The following is a 14,696-nucleotide window of genomic DNA, read 5'->3' on the forward strand; positions in this document are numbered from 1 at the left end:
ACAGCGCCAGCGACCCGGGTTCAATTCCGGCCGCTGTCTGTAAGGAGTTTGCACATTCTCCTCATGTCTGCGTGGGTTTCCTCCGGGTGCTCCGGTTTCCTCCCACGTTCCAAAGACGTACGGGTTAGGAAGTCGTGGGCATGCTATGTTGGCGCTGCAAGCACGGCGACACATGCAGGTTGCCTCCAGAAGACTCTACACAAAAGGTGTATTTCACTGTGTGTTTCGATGTATATGTGACTAATAAAGAAATCTTATGATCCATATCCCTCCATTCCCTGCATACTCATGTGTCTGTCTAACAGCCTCTTAAACACTGCTATCATATCTGCTTCCGCCACTATCCCTGACAGCCAGTTCCAAGCACCCACCGCTCTCAGTGTGGAAAACTTGCCCTTCACGTCTGCTTTAAGCTTTCCCACTCTCACCTTAAACCTATGCCCTTTAGTATTTGACATTTCCACCCTGGGAAAAAGATCCTGACTGTCCACCCTATCATAATCTTATAAACTTCTATCAGGTCTCCCCTCAGCCTCCAACGCTCCAGAGAAAACAACCCAAGTTTGTCCAACCTCTCCTTATTAGCACATACCCTCTAATCCAGGCAGCATCCTGGTAAACCTCTTCTGCAGACCTTCCAAAGCCTCCACATCCTGTAATGGGGCGACCAGAACCATAGTTCTATATGGCTGTAACATGACTTCCTTACTCTTGTACACAATGCCCTGACCAATGAAGGCAAGCATGCCATATGCTGCCTTTACCACCCTATCTACTTGCGTGGCCACTTTCAGTGAGCGACGAACTTGGATTTGTTTCAGTGATGTAAACTGAGAGCTAAATATAAGCTCAGCCCAGAGAAAGCCTGTTCTTCAACACAGCATCTTGGGATCTTTGAGAGAACAGTCAAGCCCTCCTATTTAACATCCCATTGGAGGAGATGGTGTTTCTGACAGTGCAGCACTCCTGAAGTCTGGATGTGCTCGAGTCTCTGCTGCGGGACTTGAACCCACAGAACCCACTGCTGTCGGGCACAGACAGGGAGCTAAGTTTACGAAAACTGCCCCTTCCTCTTTATGAGAGCTGTCACAGATAGACCGAGTCAGACGTGAAAAATGTTCACCAAGGATTTTACTTTAAAAGGGAAACGCTTATCACTTCAGCTAAAGTCAGCTTTCAGCTGTAAACCCGTCACTGAGTTAAAAGACCAGAACTTTTCTAGGCCTTTAACTACCCTGGTAGTCACCATGTATGACAATAATGGAGGAGTTAATTATTCATTGCAATCCATCTCTATCAATTAGTGTTGAACTCACTCCACTCACAGAAGGAAGGCGAGCAGGAGACTGGTAATGGTGACCTCTGGGTCTCACGGTTGCAAGTTCACCAGGTCCCCTCGGGCAATGCAGCACCCCTCACTGATCCCGCCCAAAATAATTCATTATGAACAACCTCCATTTACATGGCACTGTTATGCCATTAAGATGCCATATAGCTGGAAAGAGTGCAGAAAAGATTTACGAGGATGTTACCAGGACTTGAGGGACTGAGTTATAGGGAGAGGTTGAGCAGGCTCAGACTTTATTTATTGGAGCGTAGGAGACTGAGGGGTAACCTTACAGAGTTGTATAAAATCATGAGGGGCATAGATGGGGTGAATATACACAGTCCTTTTGTCCTTTTCGCAGGGTTGGGGAAAATAGAGGTTTAAGGTGAGAGATTTAATAGGAACCTGTGGGGCAACTTTTTCACCCAGAGGGTGGTGCATATATGGAATGAGCTGCCAGAGGAAGTGGTTGAGGCAGGTTCAATAAAGACATTTAAAAGACACTTGGACAGGTACATTGATAGGGAAGGTTTAGAGGGATATGGGCCAAATGCAGGCAAATGAGACTAGCTCAAATGGGAATCTTGATCGGCACGGACCAGTTGGGCCGAAGGGCCTGTTTCTGTGCTGTATGACTCTATATTAAGGAAGTTAAAAATGTGTTAAGATCCTTCACAGAAGCATCATCATCTTTACCTGACATCGGGCAGGCACAGTAGTGTAGCAGTTAGTGTAACACTTTTACAGCGCCAGCGACCCAGGTTCGATACTGGCCACTGTCTGTAAGGAGTTTGCACATTCTCCCTGTGACTGCGTGGGTTTCCTCCGGGTGCTCTGGTTTCCTCCCACATTCCAAAGATGTACGGGTTAGGAAGTTGTGGGCGTGCTATGTTGGCACTGGAACGTGGCGACACTTGCGGGCTGCCCCCAGAACACTCTACGCAAAAAGATACATTTCACTGTGTGTTTTGAGGTACATGTGACTAATAAAGAAATCTTATGCCACATAAGGAAGGAGTTAGGGCTGGTGACAAACACCTTGGTCAACGTTGTATGTCTGTCAATGACTTAAAGGAGGAAAAAGAGCTGGAGAAATGGAGATGGAATTCTGTAGCTAGGGACCTTGGCAGCTGAAGGCATGCATGGTCACCGATGTCAGGGTGATTAAACATGGGGATGAGCAAGTGGCCAGAAGTAGAAGAGCACTGATAACACAGGGTGTGATAGGATGGAGGAGGTTACTGAGATGGGGAGGGACAAGACTGAGAGTCTGCAAATTCTAAAATTGAGGAGGGGTTTTGGGTGAATGAGAGTTTGGAGCTGGAGAGCCTTGGATGAAGAGTGGAGTGAGTGAGGCTGGCCCTGGGTGGGAGGGAAGGGCCTTGGGTGACTTAGAATGGCCATGTCTGAACGTAGGTTGCAAGGGCATGACTGAGGGCTCACCAGCAAATGGTGAAGCCATGGAGGTGGACATTTTACCCAGTCTCTTTAATAATCATCCACCTGTAACGTGCAAAGTCTTGAGGTGACATGTCAAAAAGGTCAATAGACTGGGCAGCGACTGGGGTTCTGCAGTTTACACAGTCTCTTGGCTTCCTACCAAAGAAAGCCTGGAGCATCTGTGTAAATTACTGAAATAGCCACGGTAGTGTAGCGGTCAGCGTAATGCTATTACAGCGCCAGCGACCTGGGTTCAATTCCCGCCGCTGTCTGTAAGGAGTTTGTATGTTCTCCCTGTGTCTGTGTGGGTTTCCTCTGGGTGTTCCGGTTTCCTCCCACATTCCAAAGACGTACGGGTTAGGAAGTTGTGGGCACGCTATGTTGGCGCTGGAAGCGTGGCAACACTTGCGGGCTGCCCCCTGCACATTCTCAGTAACGCAAAAAGACACACTTCACTGTGTGTTTCGATGCACATGTGACTAATGAATAAATATCTTAAATAAATATCTTAACAGAGAATGCCAGAAGTACTCAGCCAGTCAGGCAGCGTCCACGAGGAGGGAAACAGAGTTAATGTTTTAGCTGGATGAGCTTTCATTAGAACTGAGTACAATTAGAAATCAGGCACGTTTTGAGTTGCAGAGAAGGAGGGGAGTCTCTGTGTAAGAATGAGGTCCCAGGGAGACTGGATAGCACAAATCAAGTTCATTGTCATGGGCATACCTACCCAGGGAATAAATGCCATGAATATTAGCTTTCTGCAGCAGCAGTGCAGTACATTACAGACATAAGTTAACATAAAGTTAAATTAACATAAATTATACACAACTAACGTGACAAAATAAACAAAACGACATTAGTGCAAGTTGAGAGAAAAAAAAGAAATGTAGTGTTCGGGTTTTTCACGTCAGTTTGAGGACCTGACAGCTGTGGCAAAGAAGCTGTTGTTGAACCTTGAGGTGTGGGTCTCCTGCCTAATGGCAGCATCAAGAAGAGGGGGTCCTTAATGATGGATGTCGCCTTCCTGAGGCACCGCATCTTGTAGACGTCCTCGATGGTGGGGAGAGCTGTACCCACGATGGAACTGGCTGAGTCCACCGCTCTCTGTAGCCTCTTGCGTTCCTGTGCATTGGAGTTTCCACACCAGGCTGTGATGCAACCAGTTGGAAATGGTGTTGGTGCTGTGAGAGAGGCTGGTGAAGACTAGTCAATCACAGCTGATATGTCCGGAGAAGGGCGATGAGTGAGAATGAAGGAGAGAGTGAATAACTGATCAGTGTGGGGTTTTAAGACTTGTGCTTTCCAAAAGGAATGAGATCTTAAAAAGTCTGCCTTGCAGCCAATCATTTGCAATTTTATTATTGATTTTATTATTCTCACATGTATCGAGATACAGTGGAAAAACTTTTGTTTGCGTGCCATCCAGACAGATCATTCCATGTGTACGTACATTGAGGTAGTAAAAAGAAAACGGAATGTAGAATAAGGTGTTACAGTTACAGAGAAAGTGCAGCACAAGTTGACAAATAAAGTGCAAGGGCCACGATAAGGTAGATTGGGAGATTTGAGAGTTCATCTTTTAGCGTATGAGAGGTCCGTTGAAGAGTCTTATAACAGTGGGGTAGAATCCTTGAGCCTTTGGAAATTCAGTCGTCACTTTTCATGGTGCAGAATCCCTCAACTGATGAGGTAGTCAGTTTTCCTCAGTCTTGGTTGAGGAGAGAACTCCTGTATAGTCCTGGAAATGTCAGGTACCTGGGAACAGGCTGAGCCCACAGCCCCTAACCCAGATTGGTCCTGTCTTTATTGGATGCCTATGTACGTCCACACATGTAGCAGCACAGTCTGGGGTGACCCCAAGGTTAGGGAGAGTAGATCAAGGGAGGCCAGCCAATTTTGGAATGATCAAGTTGAGAGGTAACCAATGCATGGCTGATCTTTCAGGGTGAAAGAGTCGTACGCTCACAGTTGTGACACTGTGACCCATCAAGTTCATGCCAGCCATCAAACACCCAATTTTTGTAAGCTAAACACTGATCCCGTTTTATTTTCCCAACATTTTGAACAACTCCCCCCAGATTCTACCCCTCTCCTACATTCAAGGGGCAAATTACAGCAGTGAATTAACCTACCTATCCCCACATCTTTGGGATGTGGGAGGAAGATGGAGTATCTGGAGGAGCTCTATGGGGTCACAGGGAGAACATGCAAACTCCACACAGGCAGCAGCCGAGGTCAGGATCGAACCTGGATCGTTGGAGGAGTGCAGATACAGCTCTACTAGCTGAACCACTGTGCTGCATGGGTTTGGGGCCTAATGGAGTCGTCACAGAGGATGAAACCTATCTCCAGTGTGAGGGTGACAGAGGGAGGATTTTGAGCTCCTGGGTTGGGTGTAGAGTTGGGGGGATAAATTAATTCATTTGCAAATGAGTCAAGTAGCTCACTCTGAAATCTAGCCTCCTCCCAAATTCCTCCTCTGTCCCACATCCAACCCGCACACTGTCCTTGCGAACAGCAGATGATTCCTGTGTAGCTGAACCATCAGCACAGCCCAGAGAGAGGAAGCTGTCAATGATTAATAACTCCAAACTGAGCACTGCAAGTGGCTAGATTATAAACAAGCCTGCAGTTTGTATCCAAGTGTTATTTGGTTCAAAGAGCATATCGTGACTGGTTAAACAAAATGAAGTTGGGGAAGCAACAGTAAAGGTGTTGCTATGATGTTGTGGACTTGGGAATATTCTCATTTCTAAGGGGCAGCTCCTGTTGATGAAAGTCCTTGAGACTTTGGTTGCTGCTCCTCGAATGTGCACAGCCACGGAGAGCAGGGGTGCCGTGATTTAAACAGGTCCACCTTGGGAAGGGCAGGTGCTATGAGGAAAATGTGTGCACATGTTCGTAAGAGCATTTATTTTTGGATGATTTATTGAGGCAGATCCCATTGACCTTTCCCTCTCCCCTGACCTGGTGACCTGCAGCCTTAATGTATTGCCCTATGACTGTGAGGCAGCTTGGAGATTTATAAAGGACCAGGGAAATTGGGCAGGAGGTGGAACGTTTATGTGTTCACCAATTTGATTGACAATGTGCTCACTTCTAGGTCACAAGAAAATTAATAGAAGGAAGAGTAGGTCATTCCTGCCTATGTGACTACTCTGTCATTCAATACAACCTCTTACCTCAGCACCATTTTCCTGCACTATCCCCATATCCCTTGATTGTCTAAATATCCAAAAAACCTTTTGATCTCTATCTTAAATTTGATCAAATTTGGGTAGAGAATTCGAAAGCTTCACTATTCTTTTCGACAAATATAATTCCAAAATTTCAGAGATGGGACATCTTATCTCAGTTGAGGGCAGGCACAGTAGTGTACTGGTTAGTGTAACGCTTTACGGTGCTAGCGAGTCGGGTTCAATTCCCGCCGCTGTCTGTAAGGAGTTTGTATGTTCTCCCCACGTCTGCGTGGGTTTCCTCCAGGTGCTCTGGTTTCCTCCCACATTCCAAAGACATACAGGTTAGGAAGTTGTAGGCATGCTATGTTGGCGCCGGAAGCGTGGCGACACTTGCAGGCTGCCCCGAGAACGCTCTATGCAAAAGATGCATTTCACTGTGTGTTTCGATATACATGTGACTAATAAAGATATCTTATCTCTAAATGGCTGACCCCATAGAGGCAACCCACCCACTCTCCCGTTACGGAGGGGGCAGGGGGTTGCATTCACAAAAAGTCATCCTTATCACAATTTTCCATAATGCCAAGCCATTTCATCTGCACATCTGCATCAAGAAAATGGAAGTCAAAGAAAAAAATTGACACACAATCCTTAGATTTTTTGGTAGTGATTTGTGAATTCGGTAAGGTCAAATTTCTGTTACCTGAACTACTGTAACACACAAATCACCTATATTTTGAGAGAGTGGACCCTGGCTCTCCACATCACAGGCATGAGAACCACACTTCTCACTGCCTCGGTAAAGCAGCTGATGTAATCAAAGACCTCACCCACCCCGGACATTCTCTCTTCTCCCCGATCCCATTGGACAGAAGGTACAGAAGCCTGAAAGCACGTACCACCAGGCTCAAGGACAGCTTCTATCCCACTGTTATAAGACTATTGAAGGGTTCCCTAGTACAATAAGATGGACTCTTGACCTCCCAATCTACCTCGTTATGACCTTGCACCTTATTGTCTGCCTGCACTGCACTTTCTCTGTAACTGTAACACTTTACTCTGCATTCTGTTATTGTTTTCCCTTGTACTACCTCAATGTACTGTTGAAATGATCTGTATGAATGGTATGCAAGACATGTTTTTCACTCTAGCTTGGTACATGTGGCAATAATAAACCGATTTACCAATTTATCCCTGTGTGTAACCTATCAAACCCCTTTTTTTTAAAAATGGTCTGATTCCATGGGAAGAGTGTCTCCTCCCAAAACAAACTCTGCATCCGAGGAACCAATCTGATAAAGTGAAGTTTTTCTGCTCAACTCCTTGAGAAATTGGACTCATGGTTAAGTTGGCATTCCCAGCTTAATCTGAAAGTTTGGATGAGATTTCAAACCGTTCGGGTGGATACTTAGCAATCTCGTGTTGTTGCCCACATGACCTGGTGATCACTCTTCCCTCAGTTACTATCCCCAAGGGCAGACGGTCTGGTTGCTCCTCTTGTGTGTAGCGAAGAGATAGATGCTACATTTGTCTGTCAGAGCAGCAGTCCCTGAGGTCTGGAAACAACTCAGTGTGTGAATTGGAGGTGTTTATATGTGATAAATTGATGAACAAATTGCGAATGTCTCAATTGTATAATTCTATTGCAATCTTCTTCTGTCCTCGTTATACAGCCAAAATCAGTTGAAAGTTTTTGAAAGGTCATTCTTTCTTTTGGAAAGTTAGTGGATAATTATCCAAGGTGTGATATTGTTTTATTTGTCTTTTTAACAATTCTGAAAGTAAACTGATTATTGGTGTGCGGACTAGTCCAGTGACTATCGAACAGTGTGCAGCTAGTAGAGCTGCTCCCTCACAGCTCTAGCAACACACGTTCGATCCTGACCTTGGGTGCTGTCTGTGTGGAGTTTGTCTGTTCTCCCTGTGACTAGGTGGGTTTCCTTTGGTTTCCCCTCTCATCCCAAAGATGTACGGGTTGCTAAGTTAATTGGCTGGCGTACATTCTCCTTGAAATGTGGGTGAGTGGTAGATTCTAGGGTTAGTTCATGGGAATGTGGGGAGAAAAGTAACTGTGGAAAGTAGTGGAGGAATGGGATTGCTCTGTGAGCTGGCAGAGACTCGATGGGCTGAATAGTCTCCTATGTCATAATGAAATATGAGTTGCGTGATTTTGGTTGAAATGGTAAGTAGGCAGAAAATGTGTAAGGACCGTCGCTGGCCTTTAGATTGGTCTAGTTCAATCATACACTAATGGTGTAATTCATATAATTCGAATGTGATAGGAGCACAGGGTTGTTAAGAAGGCGTGTGGAGTGTTGGCCTTCATTAGTTGGGGTATTGAGTTCAAGAGCTGTGAGGTGATGTTGCAGCTCTATAGAACTCTGGTCAGATCACACTTGGAATATTGTGTTCAGTTCTGGTCGCCTCATTTATAGGAAGGATGTGGAAGCTTTAGAGAGGGTGCAGAGGAGATTTACCAGGATGTTGCCTGGATTGGAGAGCATGTCTTATGAGGATAGGTTGAGCGAGCTAGGGCTTTTCTCTTTGGAGAGGAGGAGGATGAGAGGTGACTTGATAGAGGTGTTCAAGATGATAAGAGGCATAGATCAAGGGGACAGTCAGAGACTTTTTCCCAGGGTGGAAATGAGTAACACGATGGGGCATAACTTTAAGGTGATTGGAGGAAGGTATAAGGGGGACGTCAGGGGTAAGTTTTTTTTACACAGAGTAGTGGGTGTGTGGAACGCACTGCTGGCAGAGATTGTGGGGGCAGATACATTAGGGACATTTAAGAGACTCTTAGCCACATGAATGAGAGAGAAATGGAGGGCTATGTGGGAGGGAAGGGTTAGTGCAGGATAAAATGTCGGCACAACATTGTGGGCTGAAGGGCCTGTACTGTCCTATAATGTTCTATGTAGCTCCTCAACGGATGGCCAGCAGTGATGCTCAGCACAGATTTCTGCTGGGTTACCATTTGGACTGGCATCATCTGCTGTTGTGCAATTTGCAGTAGTGAATGGTACTCACAAACCAATCAGGAGTTCAGGTGGAAGGGGCAGTTCATCAAAGTTGCTGTCTGACCATTTCGGGGCTGAGACCTACAGTTGGTGCAGGGGCAGTGACTGATTTCCTCCTGTGTTTCCTGCATGGCAGTCGCTTTTCCTGTGGCTGAAAGAAAATGGGAAAACTGTCTGTGGAACACGCGTGAAATGAGTAACTTTACAAGGAGCATTAAACCATGGAAGTGGTCCATGGCGGGCACCCGCTTCAATTCCACCTCCCACTCTCATACTGACAGGTCTGTCCACGGCCTCCTTTACTGCCACATTGAGGCCAGGCGCAGGTCGGAGGAACAACACCTCATATTCCGCCTTGGGAGTCTCCAACCTGATGGCCTCAACATCGATTTCTCTAACTTCCGGTAACCCCACCCTTTCTTTTTCTCCCTCCCCCCTCTTCTCCCACCCCCCCCCCCACTCCTTTGCCTTCCCTTATTCCTGTGGCTTCCTTTCCCCACCTTGATGACCTGCCCATCTCCTCTCTTCGTCAGCCCTTTGCCTCTTCTACCCATCACCTCTCTGCTTATTACATCTTCTCCCCGTCCCCCTCCCACCTACCTTCCCCCCTCACCTGAACTCACCTATCACCTGCCTGCGTGCGCTCCTCCCCCTACCGTCTTATTCTGGCTTCTGCCCTCTTCCTTTCTAGTCCTGACGAAGGGTCTCAGCCTGAAACGTCGACTGTTCATTTCCCTCCATGGATGCTGCCCGACCTGCTGTGTTCCTCTGGCACTTTTTGTGAGTTGCTGCAGATTCCAGCATCTGCAGAATTTCTGGTGTCAACGTTGGGCTTGTGTTATGCTCAGAACCTGGGGGGGGGGTCGGCTTTTGTCACCATCTCCAGCTGTGTTGCTCCTCACTGGAAGTTACCGGTCACAGTGCTCTGTTTGGTGGCTTACACTCACTGCCAGAAGTGAGGGTGTGGGCTCCCAAGGTTGCAAGGTTATTAGCAACTGGGATTGAGGGGGTGGGACCATTCCTCCAGTGATGTTCTCCTTGTTCGTACCTGCAGTGCAAGGGGATCCAGTGACACTGCAGATAGTTCTGCAATCTCTCTGGCAAGATGCCAGTAGTTCCACAAACTCCCAGAAATTTCCATAAAGTCTGTGGATGTGTTTGAATACTTCAAAGGATGTGTCTGGAACCATGCCAATATTTCCTTGGGAATTTCCGAGACCATGCCATCATTTGCCTGGGGTTCTCTGCGACTGTGTCAGTATATCCATGAGGGGCTGATCGTTTGGGATTGTTCCAGTGTGTCCCTTTTTTAATATGAACGTTTATTAACTAAAAGCACTACAAAGGGACAACCGGTGTCAATACACTACAACTAATACATAAAGAGAAGAAAACAAACTAAGCATCTACAGCAAAATAACACTAGCTAAATGCACATGCAACACAGCAGAGAGAAACACCTGCTAAATGCACCATGCAACACTTCAGAGCAGAATCACATTCTCACCGTCCACGACATACGCGATCCCCTGAGGGTCCATTGTGTCCCTGGGGATCTCTAGGACAGTGATCATTTCCATGAGATCCCTAGAAATGTGTTAGTATTTACAATGGGGTTTCCTTGGAGCTTGCCAATATTTGAATGCATTGGGCCACAACTAAAGTTTTCTAGTCAGTGTTTAGTCGAGCATAGACCCTTTCATCTCTGTGTGAGAAGGGGGTTTAAAGTTATTGCTTGCTGAATTTTCCTTAAAACAAGGCCAACCTCTGACTAACTTGCACTCCTACCAATCAGGTTTTTGCATGTCCTTTTTATTAATTTCAGGGGGTGGCTGTTTACTGGAAGGCCAGCATTGGCCACTATTGGAGACCATTGAGAAAGCAGTGGTGGATTGCTACAAACTGTTTGGGGAAGAAGCTCCCACAGTGCTGTCAAGGAGAGAGTTGCAGGATTTGGATCCAGTGACAACGAAGGACTGATTTTGATCTCCCAAACACCAGCTGCCCTTGTCCTGCTGGGCGGTATCGCCCCTTCTATTGGCTCCCATATTGGGAGACGCTGTTGAAGGAACCTTGGTGAGTCCGTGTAGTAGGTACACACCTTGGCCACGTGGACAATGTAAATGCTTAAAGTGGTGGAAGGACCATCACCAAGCAGGCTGCTGGAAGTACTCAGCAGGTCAGGCAGCATCTGTCGGGAGAGAGAGTGCATGTTTCAAGTCAATGACGTTTCATCAGGTGTTCAGGGACTGTGCCTTACTTTGCTGATGGTACCCGGAACTACTCCAGTGTTCCCAGCGTGGGGTTGTCTCAGGAACTGTGCCAATAGCTCAAGATATTCTCATGAGCAGTCAACAACCTGCAACACCGACTCTGTTTCTCTCTCTGCGGATGCTGCCTGAATTGCGGGGTATTTTCAGTGTTTTCTGTTTTTAATTTTGGATTTCCCACATTTGCAGGTTTTTGCTTTCTGACATTGTCTGGATGGTGCGGCTAGAACTGTACTCAAGAAATTGGTTAAATTGGTAAATTGGTTTATTATTGTCACATGTACTGAGGTACAGAGAAAAATTTGATTTGCATGCCATCCATGCAGATCATTTCATTGCAACAGTGTATTGAGGTAGTACAAGGGAAAGGAATAGCAGAATGTAGATTAAAGTGACAGTTACAGAGAAAGTGCAGGCAGACAATAAGGTGCAAGACCATAACAAGATAGATTGTGAGGTCAAGAGTCCATCTTATCATACTAGGGGTCGGTTCAATAGTTTATAACAGTGGGATAGAAGCTGTCCTTAAGCCTGGTGGTACATGCTTTCAGGCTTTTGTATCTTCTGCCCAATGGGAGGGGGGAATGTCTCGGGTGGGTGGGGTCTTTGATTATTTTGGCTTCTTTACCAAGACAGCAAGAAGTGTAGACAGAGTCCATGGAGGGGAGGCTGGGTAACTCGACAAAATGTGGGACAAAGCATCCTGTTCTGTGCCTGATTTAACCTTGGGATGGTATACACGTAAATATGTACTAGGGATGGTGCACAGGAGATTAGTGGCTGGAGAATTTGCCTACATTATTTTTTCTTGAGCTCAGGACCAATTGTAATCTGGGTTGCTAACTCTAGCAGTGGGTATTCCTGGAGGATTTATCATATGACCTCTGGTTCCCCCACCAACTCCCGCTGTCCATCCTCATGGAGCCCCACCTTTCTACAGCTGGTTGGAAAGGAAATCTGATTTGACTGTCAGTCGAACTACCCGTTTGTTACCCATGTGCATTATTTCTTGTAACTAACCAAAGGCTTCAAATAAGAATGGACTGCATGTGGTAACAATGCTATTCCAAGTCAGAATGGAGATAATTGGGTAATTTTCCTGTCAATCAATTTTTGTGATCATATGGTTTTTGTTTTTTTTTGATTTTATACACAAGATTTATCCTGTACCCACTGCATTTCCTTTGCTGAAGAAATGATCCTGTCTTTATGGGGAGAGGTTGCTGTCACTATTTGTGTTGGCTCTCCTCTTTAAATAGACTCTAGCTTCTGAGGTTCCCTGTGTCCATTGTTTAAGGTACTGGACTACCAGCTGAAGTTCTGGACCATTGATTGAAGGACATGAGTACAAACTCCATCATTGCAGCTGGAGAATTAAAAGAACTGGACAATCTGGAATTGTAGGAGGGGAATAAAGTCCTTGTTTTAGTGGTGGTAACCATGGAAACAGATTGTGTGTTGGATTGTTGCTTAAAACCTGTCACATTGACTTCTGTCCTTCAGGGAGGTAATCTGTTTTTACCCAATCTGGCTGATATGTGACTCCAGACCCGACAATATGGTTGGCTCCTAACCGCCTCAGCTCGGGCAATTAAGGATGCACAATAAATGCTGGCACGGTAGTGTAGCGGTCAATGTAACGCTATTACAGCGCCAGTGACTCGGGTTCAATTCCAGCCACTGTCTGTAAGGAGTTTGTACATTCTTCTCGTGTCTGCGTGGGTTTCCTCCCACATTCCAAAGACGTACAGGTTAGGAAGTTGTGGACATGGTCTGGTGGCGACACTTGCGGGCTGCCCCCAGAACACTCTACGCAAAAGATGCATTTCACTGTGTGTTTCGATGTACATGTGACTAATAAAGAAACCTTGTATCTTGCATCTTATCATCAGTGACATCAATGTCCCACGAATGAAAAAGTTCTGTGAAGCCCATTGTTTATCTCAACCCTATCCACTACCTCCAACCCATTGGTTGTTGCCCAGAGCTCTGTAAAAGATAGAAGTGTGGGGTTGGGGCACTCTCAGATTGGATGCTGTGGAGGGCAGATCTGATGTGATGACGCATGTGATGGTGCAGGGGATGAAGTCCTGATGCAAGGTTTCAACTCGAAACGTTGACAGTTCCTTTCCTCCCACAGATGCTGCTTGACCCGCTGAGTTCCTCCAGCAGTTTGTTGCTCATTGGTTGATGCTCTGTTTCCCTGGGTGTTGAGCGTGGTTGTGTCCGGGACATCGATGGTTAATTTCTGGGCATTCCGACCCCAGCTTGGAGAGTTCCCGGTGTGAACGGCAATGTTTACCCCGACCTCCACACCCCCCCCCTCCCCCCCCATTGCCTCCTCCAAACTCCAGTCACATCTGAGGTCAAGGCCCCCAGCAGCAGTCTATAATGAGGCAAATGTATGCTTCAGTCTGTCAGCACTGAATGTAGGATGTAATAGGAGAAAGAAGTTTTAAATCACTATCTTGGGGAATTAAAAAACCCCCCTGAAAGATTGCAATGTAACAAATATAGAAACAGCAATTTGCACACTAAGTATAATTCTGCACTTCTGCATTATTCAGCTTCTTGGAACATAGAAGGGAATTAACTGAGATGGGAACTAACGCATCAACACTGGAAGAATAACTGCCATTGGCTTTTTAAAAAAAAAGAAGCAATATTTTTTGATTAAAATGTGTTCCATAGATTGAGGTAATCCTGGAACAAAGGCACACATCAGCAGTTACTAATAGCCTGTTTGCTAAATTCCCATCCAATATCCAGCATCAGTGAATTTGTAGATGATGTTTTTGCAAGCAGTTATTAATGCAGCACAAGTACAGATTTCAGCAACTTTTAATAAAGAATAATGTGGTGAAGTGAACTTCAAATGGAGACAAATTTGTTTTAGCTGGCTGTGTAGAAGAAAGGCTGCTGGTTGCTGATAGTCTGCAGTTCCCATATAATGATTCGAGTTCTCCTGTGTGCACTGTTATTTTAAGGGTATTTGCCCTGATAAGTTTCCTCTCTTCTTTCCCCTCAATGGCAGGCACCTCAACACACCATTGATAGAATGAAACCCAGCTCAATAATTTATCGAGTTATAACATTTACGGCTTATTGTTTCTTTGAGTCTCCCGATTTCCCCTGTGCTGAGCCAGTCATTGCTGCAGAATTTTCCATCAGCTGTTATGGTTCGCAGTTTGATATTGAGAAGCAGGAAATTGATTCTAGCACGTCTGTTGCCTTCTGTGTTGTGTTTATGATTCTCTTGTCTTTCTGTTTTTCTCTCTTCCTTCAATAGAAATCCTTTGCAATTCAATCAGCTTCTGGAAACACCTCTGTCCTATTTTTGGAATGAGTTCATCAGAACTGCAGTCAGCATATACTCCTTTATATTTGCATTGTGTTTACAGCTCTGCAATCCATATTGGTCTATTTGTGTCTCTCAGTGTCCCTCTGTTGTTCCTTAAAT

The 14,696-nt window shown here is 45.7% G+C and overlaps 1 protein-coding gene across 4 annotated transcripts in view; it reads left to right on the forward strand.

Moving 5' to 3' along the window:
• The window catches only part of LOC127576880 (semaphorin-4G-like), a 171,415-nt gene that overhangs the window by 8,728 nt on the left and 147,991 nt on the right, over positions 1–14,696 (forward strand). Inside the window, exon 2 of one of the 4 annotated variants that reach the window (XR_007957292.1) lies at positions 10,792–11,042. The exons of the other annotated variants lie outside the window; for them this stretch is intronic. The gene's annotated coding sequence lies outside the window, so the exon portion shown is untranslated. The remainder of the gene's footprint in view (positions 1–10,791; positions 11,043–14,696) is intronic. 4 annotated transcript variants of the gene reach the window in all.

This window comes from Pristis pectinata, chromosome 12, assembly GCF_009764475.1.
Source record: "Pristis pectinata isolate sPriPec2 chromosome 12, sPriPec2.1.pri, whole genome shotgun sequence".
Lineage (NCBI taxonomy): Eukaryota > Metazoa > Chordata > Chondrichthyes > Rhinopristiformes > Pristidae > Pristis > Pristis pectinata.